We start from the raw sequence: 19,163 nt of genomic DNA on the forward strand, positions 1-19,163 counted from the left end.
TTAAAAGCGTTAACCGAGTTATATCGAATAAACTGTCGATTTTTTTACGACTTTCCCTAAATTATCAGCGCTCGGGTTCAGAGAGGATAAATACTTGTATAAGATAGTTTGGGGCGGTTTTTTCATTAGAAGTTACCGAAAACTTGTATTCTTGCACCAAAAAACGGAACATGCAGCTACCGAATGTTGTTTTTATTTTCTCCGATAGAATCTTTTTACAATCTTTTCAAATCGTCTCTTTTTCCCACGCTATTGCTTAAAGTTTACCCTTAGGATTGGAAAGAAACAACTACCTACCGTTCTGGTAGCCTACGTGGTATTTATTACGCGTAATTACGCCCCAAGTAACAGCTAGTCCCTAAAAATCATAATACGAGAGAGGAGAATGTTGTTTGAAAGATTTTAAAGATTTAGAACATCATGAGCCGTAATTTATAGTCTATAAGCTTTACCTTATTTAATAAAGAAAGAGAATTTTCAGAGCTATATAAGAATGCTAGTTAAACTGCTAATACGAGAGTTTCAGTAAACCGTAAGACAATAATAATGAAATGTTCAAGCTTTCTTCGCATCATTTGGGTAGTATTTTTTAAAATAACAGAACGACAAAATTTGACTTTTATCCTAAGTTTAAAAGATACCTAAGTTTGTGACGCGTCTAATCTGTGGCCTTGCTAAGGGCTAGTGTAAGAATTAACTACGGGAAGTTTAATTAGCAGCCAATTTCCAAAATTAATCGGTATTAAGCCTTAATTTGACAGGGTCTCACAAACTCTTAGTAGCTACAACGTGAAACGTAAGAAACCGATAAACTTACTCTTATAAATCTGAACGTTAAACAAATCAAAATACAACTAAAATCCTACAGATGTTTACGTCAAGAAAGTGTCCCATATATCTTCAGAAACGAATTTAACAGAGAGAAAGATCTAAACTCCTCCTCCCTTTTCCAGCAATACGTAAAAATCTTCAAAGAAATCTAAGCCGCCGACAAAACACGGCCACGACTCTAAGTTGACTCGGTAAACAAGCCAGCCAAAGATTTTTTAGCATGCATTCAGTGTTAGAAAAAGATCCGCAAATATGAACGGGAGTCCTAGCCCTGGCCCTGGTCATCAGACTGAACTTCAACAAGAGGACACGATTCGGATAGGCCATGAATCTTGCCAGGCACGTACCAACGGATCACTCCGACCATTCTAGCCTGCAGTGTCACATCTCGAGCTTATTTGGACATAAACGGTGCATGCTGGCCTCTTAGAGCGTCGCGGTGAGGGCCTTAAAAAACATGTTGTAGCTATTACCATCAACGACATAGCTTCCTTCGGGATCACGATTCTCGCCATCAAATCGGAGGGGATACGATATGTCACCAAATATGTTTGTATTCTAAGGTTTATGGCTGTTATAGTTCAGTCAGAGTTGACATTTCAACAAATTGCGACCTCTCATTTAAACTAAATTAATTTTAAAAGTACCTCGTCTTAATTTTCAGTTGATACAAAAATATTTCAAATGAATATGATAAGGTCAAAGGTCAAAACGTAGCTTGGTTTATGGCTGTTAGTTCAGTCAGAGTGACACATCAAAAATTGCGACCTCTCATTTAAACTAAATTAATTTCAAAGCGCCTCGTCTTAATTTTCAGTTTATACAAAAATATTTCAAATGAATATGATTATAAGGTCAAAGGTCAAAACGTATAGCTTACGTCTAAAATTCTAAGAGTATATACGTCCTATTTCCTAAGTCATAAAATATTTAAGAAACTTGTCGGGAACTCCCTTTTGTAGTCGTGAATGTCAAACTTTGTAAAAAAAAATTTGTAGCGTTATAAAAAGGTAAAAAATTTGTTTTGCCACCTAGAAAAAAGCAAACCCGGTCATCAACACCCATGCAGGGAGTCATAAAAATAGTTTTCTTAGATAGACGTACAAAAGACCAAGGCTTAACAACACACACACACCCCTCGATATAAAACTCACACGCTTTTAAATTATTATTCGATATGAAAACGTTAACTGGAAGAAGGAATACCGTCATGCATAAACCACGTTAGGCTTAGCTGAAAAATAGGCGTAACAAATTTTTAGTAACTGACCGGGCGCGAGGCTGCGGGGCCTAGGCTTAAATTTAGGCCTTGCCATGCACCAATATTCCCCGTACTCAAAACTGGGGGTTATAATTCCATCTGAATAGAGATCGGTCTAACCTTTAAAACTTTTTTTGGCGTATGCTGTAGTTGTATTTGAGAAATGGTTTATATTGGATTAACTATTTTCCAGTATAGCAAAAACTCGAAAAAACTCTCGGGATTAAGCCTTGGCTATATAGAAAACGTTTGCGAGTAGAATAAACATTATGAGAAGTTAACAATGCCAGTTGATAGTCGAAGCTAGAAAAGCAGCTGCCGAATGTTTTGCTAACTGCAGGACTCTGGGAGTTCGGCCCAAACTCCATTCAAAAGTGAACTTAATCCGATAGCTAGTTTGTGAAAACGTTCACTGCAACTATAGTATACTACTTCTCAGTACACCTATTGAAAACTAAATAAAATTTTAGAGCTTCATGCGCTAAAGGAAGCCGTGCTGAATATATGTTTTGGGCAAAAGCAGTTTTTACTGTTCAAGACAAGTTCCCTAAATTTTTATGATTAATTTGGTTTTAATGACCGGATGGAAAATCTTATTATCGTACCGATTTATTTTTCTATATTTCTTATACCAAACGCTTCTCGATCAAATGTTTAAACCACGGTCGTCTACATACAGAAAGACAGAAATCTGACATCACGCATCTTTTCTTTTCCTGAACTTTAACGATAAATTGCAAAAATATCCCCACAGAAAAAAGTAATTTACTAGACATATTAAAAACCCTAAATCTTTAGAAAAATAAATCCAAAACTGAAATATTTCCCTAAAAAATAATTCGTTCGCATCCAGATGACATGAAAAATAAAATTTCACCCTTCGCTTAAAACAAATTATCATTCTTTAAAGGGATACTTAAATTACCCCACCAATTCAAATTAAACTTACGTTTTCAACAAAAAATAAAATAGAAAATTTCATCTTTCAAACGCGTGAATTTTATTAAAAATCTTAAATGATTTTTATTCATTTAAAAGTAGCTTTTAAGTATCCCTTTAAAGAGAGCGAAAAAAAAAATACGTAACATAGGGTCTATAGCTATCAAAAAAGACTGAAAAATTTGGGGAAAAAAATAAAGCAAAAGTCAAAAAATAATTACCAAGATACCAAACCATAAAACTATCATTTTCCATAACATAAAAAGAAGGGACAATTTACATAAAGGGGAACCCGAATAGATATACGGTTCCGAACTAAAATGAGCGGAAAAAAATTTCAAACGGGGTGTGGGGAGGGGGGGGGGTATGGAAGAGGATGAACCCCCCACCCAAATTTCCCTTATCAGACGTTTAAAGTTATACGCCTCAAAATCCCTCTGAAAAATGCTACAATTACGCGCTCTAGCGAACCCGGCCGGGTACCCGGGTACGCTATGGGTATCTAACCCCCCCCCCGAGTCCCCGACCCGAATAAGGCTTCTAGAAATCTTTCATAAACCCCCCGAAACCCCCTGAAAAAAAAAGAGAAGTTTTATATTATATAGAGACACGGATATAACAATTTCGGAAGTAAAAATGGCCAATGGCAATATGCGGCAATGGATACTTTTAACAATAACTTCCGAGCAGAATGGTTAGAGGAGCTTGAAGAGTATTTTCACGTGTAGACGAGCTAGAAACTTCGGAAGTACGTTAATTTGAAGTAAACATATTTCATTTAGAGTAAAAATAACCAGAGAGAAAAGTCGGCCGAAATATGCCTTACTTCCGAGTTCACTTCCGGTTTCTACACTCTGTTTATGTGATTTAATCTTACTTCCGAGTTCACTTCCGGTTTCTACACTCTGTTTTATGTGATTTAATCTTACTTCCGAGTTCACTTCCGGTTTCTACATTCTGTTTTATGTGATTTAATATTACTTTAGAGTTCATTTCCGGTTTCTACACTCTGTTTTATGTGATTTAATCTTACTTCCAAGTTCATTTCCGGTTTCTACACTCTGTTTTATGTGATTTAATCTTACTTCCGAGTTCACTTCCGGTTTCTACACTCTGTTTTATGTGATTTAATCTTACTTCCGAGTTCACTTCCGGTTTCTACATTCTGTTTTATGTGACTTAATATTACTTTAGAGTTCATTTCCGGTTTCTACACTCTGTTTTATGTGATTTAATCTTACTTCCAAGTTCATTTCCGGTTTCTACACTCTGTTTTATGTGATTTAATCTTACTTCCGAGTTCACTTCCGGTTTCTACACTCTGTTTATGTGATTTAATATTACTTTAGAGTTCATTTCCGGTTTCTACACTCTGTTTTATGTGATTTAATCTTACTTCCGAGTTCACTTCCGGTTTCTACGCTCTGTTTTATGTGATTTAATCTTACTTCCGAGTTCACTTCCGGTTTCTACACTCTGTTTATGTGATTTAATATTACTTTAGAGTTCATTTCCGGTTTCTACACTCTGTTTTATGTGATTTAATCTTACTTCCGAGTTCACTTCCGGTTTCTACGCTCTGTTTTATGTGATTTAATCTTACTTCCGAGTTCACTTCCGGTTTCTACGCTCTGTTTTAAGTGATGGGATTTATTTTTCATTAATCTGGTTTTTTAGACTTCAAATTGATGAACTTCTATTAAGCTTTGTCTATTTCCGAGGTAAGTTGGTAAAGTATTTAGCTACCTAGTAGATATATATAAACACAGTTAGCGTATGGAAACGGAATCTTGGGTGGCATTTAAAGTGTATGTGGCGTGTATTGAGGGCTTTAAAGTTACTTAAATATCAGCTAGATTCGCGTCAATAGATTTATACGCAATTTGAATTTTTTTGTCAAAATCTCTGGAAGGGTTTTAACATTATAGGTATTATTATATTAGAGTACCAACGGCGCCGCTCACACACGTAGCTGTTAATATCTCTTCGTTTAATTTTGGGTCTTGTCGCGCGCTTGGGGTTAAGAGGTATGGAAGCGAACCCCGAAAGCAGTTCAGAACTTCAGAGACATAATACAACTGATGAAAAACCTTAAGCACAAAGTGTTCGACGACCGCGTGATACCCTAGATACCGAAGAATATATCAAGAATCACGGATATGAGTATGGTTCGAAATATTTCGAGCGGCAGTTATAGTAACGCGTACCACGCCAAAGATACAATAAGTATATCTTATACAGAACAGTTTGATAAGGGGTTAACGTTATAGAATACTCAAAGTGAGACGCCTATCTTTATAAGCCTTTGGTTAGTTTAACAAAACTGAAATAATAGTAAGGTTTTTTATCAGAGATTTACGCTTTCACGAGTTAGTCTGTGGTTTTAGAAATAAAATTTTGACATGCCTACATAGGTGGGACACTGGGAATCTTTATGGTTATACTTTTTAGGTGCATGTCACCGCATGGACCAAACGTGGTGAGATAACAAGAGTCCCATAAGATAATACGGTGTCCCGTTGCATCGTTAGAATTGAAGAAACAGAAATAATGGTTCTCATTAAGGGATGGTCCTGCCAGGAATGGTAAAGTTGAAACGCGTAATGAAAAGGACAGGGGGTTAAAGGACTGCCCCCCTCCTTGCACAGATTTAAGGGGGGGTCTACACTCTTTCGGGGTTGACTTTTTAAAAGGGGAATCATCTACACTACATCCAGGGAGCCATGCAGCCACCCAGCTCCGTGAGAGACACGGGTCCTCGATACTGATACCAGATGTCCGCTATTGAAAAAGCTATCCCGTAAACCATTTTAACTTGGTACTCTTCAGGCAATAATACTTTAAGTTGGTGTACCCTACGAGTTATTTTCTGGTTAAACTGGTTCGAGAGTCTCTTTAGGAGACATTTACAAGAGCGCTCGCGCTTCAAACTCGTTCTCAAATAGCTAACTCGAGGACTTTGGTGACAATATGAACTGTTCCCTATAAAGAATATGTTTCTCTAAGAATTATTGAACTTTCGTATAAAGCGTTTTTAAATTTGATTTTCCTGTTTTTTTTTGGGAATTTCTTCGCTACAGAACATTGAAGTAATAATTTTAACCATTTCAAATGGTATTAAGTGGAAAATCTTGGTGAATTTTGACAGAATTGTCTGTTGAAGGCCTTTTAACAGACAACGATAGTTTCGTGAGACCTATCTCCGAATGTAATTGTAATAATACCCCCAATATTGAAGGAAATATTTCAAGAATTCGGACTCATTGACCAGCTATGACCAAAACGGGAAAACTATATGGACATCGGACTGGAGTCAGCCGCGGGACTGGCTGAATAGGGAGGGTGCATGCGTGGTTATAATAAGTAGTGTATAGCTCTTATAGGGATGGAGGGGGTCAGGGGTCACTCGGGGGGTAGTAGAGGGGTCATAAGTGAGGTTTCAAACACGGCTGTCAACTTAAAGGCACAAAAGAGTCGCTGACACACTAACCATGGGTCTCGGGAACTCCTCCGAAACGCCATTTCCACCCCGGGACCCCAATGCGCGGCGGATCATTTCAAAGAGTAGCTATATAGCCTGGGTCTCTCTCTCTCGGGCATTTTTTGGGGGTCCCAATTTTCCCCGGAGCTTCTCAGCGGGGTTGCCAACACAGCGCTTGCTTAGACTAGCTAGCTCCGTAACTTTGAAATGATATCCCCAATCTGTATAGCGTTTACCAATTATTTACTACGGAGGCCTGTAGCTTTTGGACCTAACCCTTGGTTAAGGGGTATACTAGCTCGCCATGTTTAGCCAGCTGCGAAAAGTCATCTATTTTTCGCGAGGTTTAGACCTAGTATACCTACACCTTGACACGCTTCGTTACAACTTACAGTTAATGGATATCATAGGATATCACCAGAGCAAGCACACCTAGATAAACAAAGTTTACGACAAAATCTAATGGTACATGATGTACGTATACTTCTTGGCTTTTGAACCGCGTACTTTGACCTGTAAGCTTTATGTTAATTAATCAAAAATACTGTGTCAGTACGGTTGTTGTTGTAATTGTTAAATTAGACTTAATTTAAGGAGATAATTTAAACAAGTTAATTGATGTTAAGATACGACTAAGCTACTCATTACAGAAAACTATTTTCTTTTCTATGGCTCTTTAAATTATGTATTAACGCGCATCAACTTCCGTTCTGTTGTCAAGTGCGAATGAACAGGGGTATAGATACAAAAAAATTGCTTGGCGCGTATAGCCGGAGGTGACTCCGGTCTATGAGAACACAAAGACGATATATAGCGTCTATAAAATTGGGGTTGTCCTTATAACTAAAGAAACGATGCCTGCATGCAGTACTCACTCCATCGGGAGTCGCGGAACTCCGCATGGGAGAGGATATTGCCTGGTAATATGGAAAAAGCATGTGGCTGCCTGTACCACTACTGTACCAGACCCTATAGCTAGCTCTCGACTTTCGAAGACCATAAAAATATGTAAGTATTGTCACCCTTAGCTTCGTGGAGAGTGAGAGGAAACGATGGTCTTTTTGCCTTTTCACAGATTGGAGTATTAGACATCTATTTATTATTATTATGGACGGCCGACTAGCTGCCGACGCCAGGAACCAGTTTAGACTTAAACTATTATACGAGCAAACTCTTAAGATATATTTTTTTCATTCCCCGCTCTCAACTCTCAACTCGTACTGAAGATGAAAAAAATATGTTATTGAAATCTAGGCCTATATAGATCTAGAAAAGTTTCTAGAGAAAATGTTTTTATAAACTATGAGCGAGAAATATTTTAAGACTCGCTGCATGCATGAGCCACCATTTTACAAGATGGTGGTTAATTTATAAACTTTACAACACCGTCAGAGGATATTTAATCAAAGGTAAATTGAAATAAAGGTGCTGGAGTGGATAATCCCTTCAATTGGTGATCACCTATAATCTCTCACCAGTCGAATCTCTGCAAATATACCGAGTACGGAAGAACCTTTTAGAGACTCCTGGCTTTACACTGTCGGTCAGATGTAAAACGCTATAATACTCATTAGTAAATCAAGCGTGTCCGTGTCAAACTCGAAAGTTACTCTAATCTATTGTCGGCGATGTTAACAATGACCCCAAGTACACAAAAGTCGAGCTAGCGAGTCTATAAGTTAAGAGTATTAAAAATATGGAGTCACCGACGATTTACTTTGTGCGTCGCAAAAACGGCTAAGGCTCTATAGCTTTGAGTCAGCTAGCGATCATGCGTTTCGAGCTGCACGGCCGCGGTGTTCAACGTTCCAGAGCGACGATTCTCAATGCTAAGGAGCTACCTAAATTCTAGTAGGAAAACCGTTTAACAGTCAATGATATCCAGATAGAGTTCCCCGACTCAATAGAGTCATTGCTCACACTATAACATTGCATGCTCGGTCACGCGATACTAAAAAACTTCTAAAAAGAACTTCTACACTCTAGTTCTAGTTCTGAAAAAGGGAACCCGAGCTGCATGGCTTTTGTAATGAAGTTAGGACTGTTCACGAGCCGAGCTGAGCGAGCTTTTTAAAAGCTCGGCTCGGCTCGAGTCAAAAAAACGGCGGCTCGGCTCGACTCGAGCCGAGCTGGGTCTTGGCTCGGCTCTAGCTCGGCTCGGCTCGAAAATGATCGAGCCGAGCCGAGCTGGCTCGATTAACATATACATGATTAAAAAAAATTGCTACTACTAACGTCAAACTTGAGAATGACTATAAATGCCATCCCATGTTTAGGAATGTAGTGGTTCAGTAAAACCCGCTCTTTAAAATATGCTCAAGGTTAGAGACGAGAGATTTTTCCCACGCTTTATTTCATGTAAAGATACAACGGAACGCTATTGGTGGAGAGAATAAAGACTAAAAGGAAAGCACTATATCAGTGACTAAGCTCGCGAGCCGGCTCGCGAGTCGGCTCGGCTCGATGCCTATCGGCTCGGCTCGGCTCGACCATAAAAAAGCTCGCTCGTTAATTAATCGAGCCGCAAAAGTGGCGGCTCGGCTCGGCTCGAACTCGGCTCGCTCGTCACGAGCCCGAGCTGGCTCGAGCTCGTGAACAGTCCTAAATGAAGTTTCTTTAAAAAAGGAAAACTCGCAACTCCGAACAACGGACGGAACAGATTTAAACACGAATATTTGGTCGGATTATCCATTGTGTTTTCATACATAAAGGTCGGCTGCCGCTTACTACATGAACTAAAGAATTCAGTTTGAACTTAAGTAAGTTCCAAAGCTAAACAAGTATATCTTGACTCGTAAAGGTTCTGCCTGGCAACAATGAGAGGAAGCCATAACCCAATCTATTAGTTCATCTACTAAAAGGTCCAACTTAAACCCCCTATGATCAAAATGATAACATTTCAAGTTGAAAGGGAGTCTGAAACAGATCGTATTAGATCCTCAAGATTTCTTAAAACTGGCAACTTTAGGCAAAAAGTCTTAGAAAAGTTATCTGAACTCGTCTTACAGTCGCCATCTACGAGTTCGGGATACAACTAGAGTTGGATGGATAAATGAAGCGCGAGATCAGGCAGCTGGGATCAGGAGAAAGAGGTTGAAAAGTTGAGAAGAGAAAAAGTATGGCAGTTTGCGGGCGGAGGGATTTCGCTCTAGATATTTCGGTAAGGCGATCACGAAACTTGGATTAAAAAGGCTCTGGGAAAAAGGAGGTTTTGTTATTTTAAGTTTGCCTTTCCCAAAACTTTTAAAACTAAACTTCCAGTCGAAGTGACGCGACGTAGGGAAGGGTTTTAGAGTTATAGGAACACGTTAGGTAGGCCTATTCGTTTCCTCGAGGAAAGCCTATATATATACGTCTTGTTATTCTTTAGCCATGCAGATTTAACTCGGTTTGGCCTGAAAACTGGGGGGGGGGACCGGTGAAAAGATTATACTGGGTTTCGACTTTTGGTGTTCCAGCTTTTGTTGGATTGGATTGAGGGGCATTTTATACATTTGGTATAAGGCAAAGTGTTAAGACTTATAAAGTTAATACTTAATGGTATAGCGGTATACTTTATTTTGGATATTTTACCTTTAAACTTTATAATTAAATCGCTTGAACACTAACAAACTATAATAGTTAATTATTAGTAAAGAAGCGTAAAATGTTTATCTCCATTCGTTCCTGAAGATCAAATAAACCCCCTTGCCATAAAACCATGCACCTTCCACAACAATTCAAAAAAGATTTCTCGAGGAGAACCATGGTATTGTTTTTACAAGATTGAATTGACAGACAGCTTGAAATATCAGCAAGCCATATTCGAAATGATTCGATCACGCGAACAAGGGTTGCTATGTTACGTGTCTATAGCAGCAACATCCTTGGCACCTCTTTTGGAGGCGTCAGGGGGTAAACTAGACCTTTTAAAAAAAGCTTAACGCGTTCAGAAAAAGCCATGCAAGACGACGAGGCGCGTATCGGAGAAGACACGAGAGTAAAGCGCATCAAAACCCCATTAAAACATATCCCAAGATGAAATGAAACCGTTACTAAAGGCGGGGAGTTACGTATTACCGTCGTAACTATATTTTGCTAACGTTTACCTTCGGATTGCGGTCAAATTTTGAGGTAGAAAAGGGTTTAGCAACTCTGCTCGTATAGATAGAAAAAAAAGATCTTCTCATGTTTCAAACTTGACGCAACACAACACGGTGTGGGGAATATATTTCGATATATTTTTTTATATCTACGAGGACAGGCTCATTATTTTACTATTTACAACTCTCACTGAAAGATATTTTTATCAATATCTTGAGGTGTTTTTTTGTAACGTGTATGACAAAGCCGATCAAAATAAATCGAATGTGATATCTAGGTAGTTCTTTCTTGCCGATACCGATTGTCTATATATAGTATTGGTTGGTTTATATAGACAGAGTATATACTGCAGTATATTTTGCAGAGGTTCTTAAAGAAATGGTTAAGGGATTGCCCCGTATGATTTTAAGGTATTTTTGACGCTAAGGTTTGAATTCAAAAGGTTTAGCTAAAATCGTTCTGGGTTGATACCACTTGGCATCGCCTCAGTTTAAAACTCCTTGATTTTTCCAGGACTTAATTCCTTGACCAATTTTCAAAGTTTACTTTGTACTTAATTCAGAATGCCACGTTTAACAATGACCAGTACCTACTATAATAAAATTACCCACACAATATGAAATTCCCAAACTTTCAACCATTTTCAAAAATTTGGGACTTTCCCAGGTACAATAACAACCCTGAATAACCATAGCACCTTGAGCTAGATGGGACATACGAGATTTAAACACGCCAAATTTATTTGAGCTGCGGGAGAAATCGTGTCAACTTATACAGACAAGTACATCTCCCTCAAATCACCCATAAACTTTTTAAAAAAGTCGGAATCAAAAATGAGATTACAATTTACACATTCTCCGGCCAATATAGTTTAGATGTACCTAAAAGGCGGGGTGCTAGCGGTGAATTTTGGAACAATAGGACGTGGTGGTGGGGGGTCCTGTTATATAATCCTCAACTATACTAAAAGCTCCCCCCCCCGGCGTATAGAAATTGAAGCCCGGAATTTCGAAACGTATGTGTCACTGCAGCGCCAAGTCCCTGAATCATCGTCATCGTATGTAAATCCGCGAAAGAGCTCGCGCGAGCTGTTACCATATCCATAGAGCGCGGGAAATGCTAGAAAGGCGGGAAAACGTACTAACCACGAGGGTGGGCGGGAGAAAAGTGTACAAAAATAGCTATAACAAGACCGCGCACGCCAAAAAAAGCGTGAAAATTGGTTTTAAATCGTCCACGAGACAATTTAAACCTGGAGTTGGATTTGCTCGACCCCCCACCCAAACAGCATACGCCATCTTGAATGAATGAATGAAATACATTTTTCTAATACGTCATAACGCCTACGGTAGATGGGAGAGGGGGGGCAAAGCGTAACTATCAATTTTTTTATTATGACGACATTCTTATAGCCTCAAACTATCTATGCCAATTATTTTGATATGGGGGATAAATAATTTGGACCTGGTACGGTAATTATCACGAGTTAGGTATAGAAATCATTATATAATTAAGTAATTAAGACTCACCCAAAGCTGGCTGGTGGTTTATTCGGCGGTCCGACGCGTTTGGTCGTACAGGCGAACGTCTGTCTACCTTCCTTCGGGCGCTAAGGAATTGTCGAGAAGTTTCGTTTGGAGTTGCAATCGCCCCCTTGCTCGGGGCTTCTCTGGATGATGGTGGTAAAGTCCAAAGTGGAGGATGGTATCCATACCACGCCACGCGACTACCACCACGTTTTCTTCCCCCGTTTTTCGGGGGCGAAGAGAAATTCTCCTCGGTTTTCTCCTCTTCAAGATCGCCTCCCGAACGAACCGTAAAGGAAATCTTTCGCCAAATCCCAAAAAGACCGGCCCGCGGAACGCTCCTACGTAATTCCAGAGTTTCTCAGCCCGCGGCGGTAAACAGTGAACCACCCTCCCAGCTCGACTTCAGCCTCAACATCTGATGATAACTCAATGATAAAAACTGTATCTGTAAAATAAAAATAACAAACAATATAAAAATTTAATTTTTGGATAAAACAGGGACAGATAATTTTTAGCCAGAGATAAGCTTAAACAATTGACTGATTTTGTAGTGAACCTTAGAGTTATTTAGTTATTTATTTATTTATACGAAGGATTACGAATTTATTCAATATTATCCATGAATATTGTACAGTACCTATTTTTTTAATTAATCAAAAAACCCCTGCAGCATTAACCTAACCCGATCATTAAGCACAATATATTTTTCCTTACATTATATAAAAGTTCTCATGGCAACGACTTCAACTTTTATAAAAATATTATAAAGAAATTTTCATGGATCCTTAAGATCGTCATCTTGAAATCTTGGTTTTCTTTTAAGACAGACTTAATAGATGAATGGATATCCGGGGATCTTCGCGACGCTTGGTGACAGTCAGGCTCGTGATTAGCTTATCATTGATACGTAAACGCGGTGGTCTAGGGGGGGGGTGACGTCAAACCCCCCCCCCCAGCTCGTCGTGCACTTCAGAGATGGATAGGAGTAGCGTAGCCATGTAGGGACCGCAAGACGCGGCTAAAACCCAACCCTCTTTCCATCCCTTTCTTGTCTACTGTCTACCATCTTTAGGAGATGCCACCCTTAAACCAATTTTTTTTTTTATTTATTTCGTGGCCTCTTTTCAACACGACCTCTTTGTCACCCCTTTTGGGTCGAGTTCAGATTATAATTATTGTATACAAAGAGTTTAAAATGTATATTATTAATAAATTCATTAACAAACTTAAGGAATAACTAAACATAAAAGCGCAATAAGCCTGCAGACCGTTACAATCAGACAGACAGATAGATAAAAAATAAAAAAGAACTACCTTGAAATATTCAGTTTGAAATTCTACTAAGTTTTACTGGTATTCAAATAAGTGTAATTCTCTAAACCGATATTAAAATCATTTCAACCGTGATTGTGCGAACGTACCCAACTTCAAAAACGGTTGTCTTTCTCCTCCGGAGGAAGGTTAGGAGGTGGGAGGGACTCGAAGCATCCGAATATAAAAAATAACTAGAAGAGATGCAACCGGAAATCAATAAGGGAAGGTGAAGGCGATGGGAATTCCGAGCCAAGAGCGAAAAAAAAAACCTTTAAAAGATGGTATTTTTTCCGCGAGATGCCAATATGCAGAGTGGGAAAACCGAACCCAAGCTGAGCCCGCGAGAACGCGTTCATTTTGATCTAGAAAATTTGGTACCAATTTCCACGGGCCAACAATATCAGGGAAAATTTAAAACTCTTAAAAATGGTTAGGGAATTTGATTTAATTTGGAATATTTCTTAGATTTGAAGTATTTATTATAAAATTAAAACAAAACTCATTTTGGTGTGCAGCGGGAAAAACATTTCTACAGGCGTTCTATGGGAATCTAATGTTAAGAGGTTTCCCCTAAACGTTAGCTTCACCCTGAGCAGCGGTGTATTGCGGGTTAAACATTTCTACAGGCGTTCTATGGGATTCTAATGTTAAAAGGTTTCCCCTAAATGTTTGCTTTCCTAATATACACTATTAATGAAAAAGTATTTTTAATCTAAGCGATTTTCTACTCAATACTCGCGTGAAAGTAAATGTCATTCATGGAGAGTCTAAAGGGCCCCGTTTTTCAACGTTTTCTCTCCGCTAAGGGGGTTTTTCAGGCCTGGGGTTAGCCCCCCGTTCCGAGGCTAGAAATAGGCAAGGAATAGCTCTTCAGTGGTGTGGAAAGTGTAATCTTGCAGAAATCAAATAGTATTCATGCGGAATTTTGACCCCCACAACCCCTGGAGGCCTGTTGGGCCCTCTGAGATTTTTTAGGTTGGAAATAAGGGTTTTTGTACAACCCCCTAACCCCCTTACGCCCCCTCCGTTTGTGGGGTACGACCCCCGGAAGAAATGGATGGTTCTCTTCGGGAAGGGACATTTTGCATATTTTATATCATTCAAACGGTATGGTCTCCTTTTTTATCAATACATCTTTCGACGAGTGAAGTTTTAAGTAAAAGGTTTGCAAAAACAAGGGACGGCACCCATATTGAACGAATGAATAACCCACACATTTTTTATACATACATATATATATAGCCTATATATTTTTTTCTCTCATACCCAAGGTTTTTTTTTATTCCGATCTTCTGCTAGAGCCTAAGGTCCTGGGGCTTTAAAGTAAGAATAATACAATACGATTTTATATTATATATTGTAATTTATGATAATTAACTCGTGTATTTTATATAAAAAATAGACCTTAGGGCCTAAGACACTCATAAGAATCATAACTCGAAAACAGTGTCCCGGACAGTGGATAAATGGAGACAGAAATTACAGTTTTTTCGACATAAAATTGATTTCTCCTTAATTTAAGCATGCAGACTGCTCAGAAACACCCTGTACTTTTTAACTAGAATTAAATTAAAAATAGAACCAAACTTAACGATCAATATTGAAACTTGGGACATTTAAAGTACTTTTAAGTATAGCCAATAAAGCTTTATATGTTTTTAAATTATCTAGACCTAAATACAATTTTAAATTATCGAATTTTGTCATTATATTTTTGCAAATAATAATAGACGGATCCTAGTCTATTGTTAAAAACATAAATTCATAGGCATTGTCCCACTCCCAAATTTTAAATTTTTTAAATAAATTTTAAAATAAATGATTCGTACCAAAAAAAAAATAAAAAATATTTTTACCCCAAAAATCACAAAATAATTAGATTAAACTAGGTCATTATATAGACATATATATATAATACGTATAATATCTACTACAAACCATAATGGTAAAGGATTGTACCGTTATCATGTATAATAATAGAGTTAAGCCCCCCCCCTTTACTAAACATAAAGGTTTTTATAAAGAACTAAACTGTACATACATACATACAGAGCTCTTTGGATAAAAGGCGCAGACTCCTAGATAGAAAGATCCTTTCTTCCAATAGCCGCGGGGGGATGGGTTTTTTTCTCTTCTTGTTCAAAATGCTTCAGGGAGAAGTATAATTAATTTATCAGGGGCTAGGGGGGGAGTGGGGGGTTTGAGATGTCGCTGGGGCGAGACCAAGGGGCGCTTTTTTACGCCAAGGGGTTCATTCTTTTGGTCGCGACACGCCGCTGCTGACACGGAACCGTTTTCTCCTTTCATACAAATTCCATCTTGAGCTTCTTTTTTCTCCTATGGATGGGGAGATAAAACGAAGAAAAGGATATCGTTTGATGTTGTATGACACTGGCCTCGTTATTCAATGTCATTTTACACCATTATAGCTATTAATACTGGCGCTCCTAATGCGAATTCAACTCAAACTTCCTAATTTTTACAAACGTTTAGTATTAGACGGGTAATTAATTGTTAAAATCGTACAACAAGCCCAATTGCGTCTCAAATTAAGTCTTCGGCTACAGTTTCTAAATGGCTAAGATTATTTAAGCCTTGGTTTTAAAGGCAACTGGCATACATAAAGTGTAGCATGGTTACGTTAGATGATTTTGACCTAATTTAGTCTATTTACTCCGTTATCAGGGTATCCCTTTTACCGTAACTGAGTTAGATGAAAAGGGTCTGGTTTTTTATGGCCAAATAATCTCGGGTAATTCGAGAGGTGGTCTTTGGCTTCGGAATCTTAGTTGGACACAGAGAGAGAGGGAGAGAGAGAGAGATTGAGGGAGAGAGAGAGGGGGGAAAGAGATGAGACGACAAGGATGGCTTTTGTCTCAACGAAAGACTCAGTTTTGTCGGAATGGAAACGGGATTATCCAAGGGGAAACTCAAAATTGCAACACTCTATACCAACACAGACATTGACCGGCCAAGGAGGCCTAACTAAGGTAAAGCTCTAACTCTAACGGACACATCGTACGCTAACGGAATGGTCACCCCGTGGTAGAGATCGTCGTCCTTTTTGGACTTGAACCATCTTCGGGGGGTCAGTCGTAAAGTTAGATAAGTAGAAAAACAAATAAACACGTATTTAAAGGTACTGAAACACTAAATAGTCTTTGGATAGTGTTACCATTATTAACCATGCATACACCTAATTCCGAAGTTAACGAATTATAAGATAGGCAAATATATATTCAACAAGCAAGGCAATATAAATGCGGACCCCTTTATTAGGGGAACTTTATAGAAACGAAAACTGCCAATGGACATAGTTTGGTTGGTCTATAGCTGTAGATTCGACTCCCCGCTCGTTAAACAAGTCCACACATTCCCCCAACAGAAAAAGAAAAAGAAAAAATACCGAAAGCTAATTCCCTCGAGATAAAGTTAGTTCTCTTTCGCTTCTCCTATTAAGCCCTCCAAAAAGAGTAGAATAGTCGTCGTTCCGGGCGAGGTGAGGGGGACATGAAGAGCCTGCATCCTCCTAGCCTTTGAAACAAAGCTAACCCTAACGCAATAACTATAAACGAAAAGTGGTCCAGGCATCGTGTGTAGTTAACCCCGCTGAAACAAGGCACCCAAACTCTTAATTGTTGCTGGGGGAAAAAGTGGGACAGGGGGGTTAGCGAATAGACCCATGCAGCTAGCTCTGGTAAAGCCGCCGGGTTGCAGGCAACGGTGATTACCAGAGTGAGAGAGTGAGAGAGTGATACAGGGAGCAGGGGGGGGGTATTTTTTCTACCTAGCTGTTCCATAATGGGATTTAAAGGTAATTGGCGATTTTCTCAAAAGAGCATACAGAAACGCTTGTACATCTACCAGGGTAGCTTGTTGAAGTTTTTGAAATGCTTCTCAATGTATTCAATGGTGAGACGTGCTAATGATGTAAGGCGAAATTTAAACTCAGAGGGGAAGGGGGGAGGTATAAGGAAAAAGGGTTTAGGGGGGGATAATTCGTGGTCATAAAATTTAAGGATGGCGGGGGGTTCTCACTTTAAAAGCTAACTCAGCAATTGAGAGGGGATTTCGTAAAGGGTTGGTGAAATGCTTCTTTTATAAAATACGAGGTGAAAGAGAAAGTTATATAAATTATTATTGGATAAAATACTTTTCAGAAAGGGTGTCGTGTTATGAACGCGTATTATACCTTTAATTTTGGTTAAAAAGGGGTGTTTTTCCTCGTAAGAAAATATACGCGATGTGTTAAGGTTAGAGGTCGATCCACGAGAGAAAAAAGAAATATTTCAGATTGGATAATCACGAATGACGTATTTCAAACACGTGTACTGTAAAAAAAAATCGCTAAGCCTAATCTTGGTCTACCACCGAAGTTTTAGAGTTGTATATATTAAAGCTATACCATTAAAAAAGGTATACTTAAAGAGCCTTATGGTATATAATAATAAAGATTTGATATGGGCATTGAGAATTTTGATAAATTTCACCTTCAGAGCTGTGTTTAAGAATTCTCCAGTTATCGGAGAACATTAAAGCTTCTAAGGAAGGCCGATTGATAGCTAGCACTTTGAATTAAAAATACTAGTTGATGTAAGGCGTTTAAGTATCGCTTGGAGAATGGAGCGAACCTTATGTCGTCCTGGTTTTATTAGCTTACTAGGAAACAGTTGAGTAGGCGACCACTAAAACTTGACTGCTCGGCGACTGTCGTGGGTGTATTTGGGGTGGGGGCGAAAACAAAAGTGTAAAAAGCGGAACTAACACTACATTAGCCCGAGTTAGCCATATATGTTTTTATCTCAACGGCCGCAGCCGGTTCGGGACCCCCAAATATATATAAAAATGGGCCCCGGGACTCCTACCGGGACAATATCATTTGACCATCGTAAGTATCTCGAATTAGGCTTAGCTCCGCTTTGAAATAGACAGTCAAGAGCGACGGACCACGTGAGTCACACCTACCTTAACGATATTAACTTATAGCTGGCGCTTATAGTCTGGCTTGGGGTACTTTTTACGAGTTCTCACCCGTGGTGGTGGTTGGGTTCCCCCGTTAAGGCTACGGCCGGTACGGTGTTGAAAAGGGATACAAGATAAATTGCCTTTTTATCTATTGGTTTAGTAGCGCCTTTTGGCCAGCTCCAAGCTCTAATCTCGAATAAAGTGAGCTTACACCACGTGACACCCTAACTAACAGTCATTCGGTATAAGTTTGGTTGGTGAATTACTCGGTGCTTTAGTCTTGAAGGTCACATGAACGGGGTTTACCTACGGGTTTGCTAGTCACGAAAAATTACTTCCTAACTTTAACTAACAATAACATAACACTACCGCAACTAAATCACGTCCGTTACATTTTAAATTAATAGGAAACGTATCATACCATGCCCCCATGATAATGTCATGTAGACCCTTTTTACCTCACCACTAAAAGAATATACAGAGACAAAGTGTTTTCCCTTTTAAATGAGGTAATTTTTTAGAAGTTGGCTGGCTACATGCAAGGCCTACAATCTCTCCTGGCACCCAAAAAAAAAAAGACCCAGAAGGGGTATACGTACAATACTCTTGTTAAATCTCTCTTAAGCGAACATCCCTAGCCAATCAAAAAAGAGGGAAAAATACGCGTTAGGCTTAGCTATATGGCTCTATACTCCGGGCCAGAGCGCGCGGGCTTCTAAAGCTCATTAGAAAACACTGTTTTCCAGCTGCGCTCCTAAGA

General features: G+C 38.9%; 1 protein-coding gene and 1 long non-coding RNA gene across 2 annotated transcripts in view; one reads left to right on the forward strand and one right to left on the reverse strand.

Moving 5' to 3' along the window:
* Nucleotides 1-12,271, reverse strand: part of LOC149654872 (E3 ubiquitin-protein ligase RNF220-like) — a 29,876-nt gene extending 17,605 nt beyond the window's left edge. The window contains exon 1 of the mRNA XM_089846563.1: nt 12,125-12,271. The gene's annotated coding sequence lies outside the window, so the exon portion shown is untranslated. The remainder of the gene's footprint in view (nt 1-12,124) is intronic.
* Nucleotides 6,261-12,141, forward strand: LOC149654873 (uncharacterized). Its single transcript, XR_016370750.1, has 4 exons — nt 6,261-6,986; nt 7,381-7,520; nt 7,588-8,363; nt 9,138-12,141. It is a non-coding gene; the product is annotated as an uncharacterized LOC149654873 (long non-coding RNA).
* Nucleotides 12,272-19,163: the final 6,892 nt, after the last annotated feature.

The sequence above is a fragment of the Phalangium opilio genome, unplaced genomic scaffold (assembly GCF_054372755.1).
Source record: "Phalangium opilio isolate 3A_F unplaced genomic scaffold, DU_Popi_V2 ptg000079l_1, whole genome shotgun sequence".
NCBI lineage: Eukaryota > Metazoa > Arthropoda > Arachnida > Opiliones > Phalangiidae > Phalangium > Phalangium opilio.